Source organism: Aegilops tauschii, unplaced genomic scaffold (assembly GCF_002575655.3).
Source record: "Aegilops tauschii subsp. strangulata cultivar AL8/78 unplaced genomic scaffold, Aet v6.0 ptg000076l_subseq_5457420:6198992_obj, whole genome shotgun sequence".
Classification (NCBI taxonomy): domain Eukaryota; kingdom Viridiplantae; phylum Streptophyta; class Magnoliopsida; order Poales; family Poaceae; genus Aegilops; species Aegilops tauschii.
Window position 1 is genome coordinate 45,754 of NW_027332479.1, and position 1,880 is coordinate 47,633.

General features: G+C 49.7%; 1 long non-coding RNA gene across 1 annotated transcript; it reads left to right on the forward strand.

The window, feature by feature from the left end:
- Positions 1-203: 203 nt before the first annotated feature.
- On the forward strand, positions 204-1,123 carry LOC120969876 (uncharacterized). Its single transcript, XR_005764330.3, has 2 exons — positions 204-614; positions 709-1,123. It is a non-coding gene; the product is annotated as an uncharacterized lncRNA (long non-coding RNA).
- Positions 1,124-1,880: the final 757 nt, after the last annotated feature.

Sequence of the window (1,880 nt, forward strand, 5' to 3'; positions counted from 1 at the left end):
TTTCAAAACATACTAAAAAAACACAGATACACATGAAGGCATAACACACCCGTGTGTAAATTTTCAGGGGAAAATACATTAAAATGAGGGCTGTGCAAAAAAGGCAAATCTAGGGCTTTTTAACACATGATACTTTTCATCCTGCCAGGCCATGAATTTGTCTTTTTTATACAGGCAACATTCCAACGTTTTTCATCCTGAAACTTTACACACATACACATAACATCATTGTTTACTTCCACAATTTTTTTCAGATTTTTTTGGAACCGAAAATTTTGATTTTTGATTTTTTCTTCAAGAAAAGTCCTCCATAGAGGCCAAGAGCTAAACGTCCGTTCTCATTACCGGGGGCCTATAAATTTGCCCGCTCGCCGGGGGTCGAAGAGCATCACACGTTCCCCGGACTCAAAGCAACGAGCGAGCCAGCACTTTCTGCTCAGATCACCCGATGGGTTCCAGGTCCTGCTCCTACGTCTTCTTGCTCGGCCTTTGCTCCCTGCTGCTAGTGGTGCTTTCAGGCCAGCGCACGCTAGCTCGAGACACTCCCGTGTCCACAGCAACGGCCTTGGCTCCATTTGTTCATGCGCCTGCCAAGGGCGACGCCGGCGGCCACCGTAAGTAACCCACTTGCTCAACACTCGTTCCTATGGAGTTATGCTTCAACACTCGTAGCTAGCTGGTGTTCATGCATAGCTTGTGTGACCACAGGTGCTGATGTGGATAAGCCTCGAGTATCGGATGAGAAGCCAACAATAACCGGAATAATCTGGAGGCCCGTGCCTAAGATCCACTGCCCGTCCATCTTTTGCGGTACCAAGGCTGCCACTGCCACTGCCCCTGCGGCAACGGCACATCCATGACAAGAAGAAGATAGAGTGGTGGTTCGCAATGTAATCATATGCATGTTTTCCTACCCTGGTTTTAGTAATTTAGATATATATGTATGTGTTCCACGAGTGTTGCAGCGTGCCTGCAAAGGCCTCTCGATGGATACTAGTAGTGCTATGGTAGCACGGTCGGGTTGTAGTTTCATTCATTGTATCTGTCGATCATGCAATTGGTTGCTGTCTCTCGGTCCTTTTTTTGTTGTTGTTGAGGAATAACAACGTGTTCATTTTTTTTTTTGAGGAATTTCCGAAAGCTGTAACCGTGCGACCCTTGTGACGCACCTCACGTTCGCCCATAAAACAACATCCGCCCACGGACCCACCCGGCGACTGTCGGTATTCACGCCGGCTTGCTACTAGACGGCCTTTCATGGTAGTCCGGCACTCCGGCTGACACTCCAACCGGGGTTCAACCATTCATGATCGTGTGCCTTACTGGTCCGGTCTGCCCCTCCACTGCCACCCATTCCCAGGTCCGGCACAGCATAGAACCGGGTGCTGCGTCGCTGCCCCCAAGTAATTAACCGTGGCCACGGCTGGCGTAAGGCGCGTAACGGCGTAAGAGCATCTACAATGGGATCCCTTATACCCGTTTCAAACGCCCGGACAGACCGTCCGGTCACTGATTGGTTACAAAAACGCGACCCAACCAGATCCCTTATATCCGTTTCAAACACTCGGACTGACCGGTACCCCTCATATCCATCTCAAACATGAAGACGATACGAGGGCTCACGGACACGCCCGGGCGCGCCCGGTTAGTCAGGCACGAATGAGGCAACCCCACCATGGACCACCTTTTCTATTTCTTTACTCAATCTTTTCTTTCTCTTTCTTTTTCTCCATCACTCACGTGCAAGTGACCGGACATATGAGAAAAAATATGAGAAGTATGGATGCGCGGACGAAAAAGTAGAGACTCAAAACGGACACGTCCGATGACTAACCGGGCGTGTCCGTGGGCGTTTGAGGGGTCGAATTAGAGGTACGTGG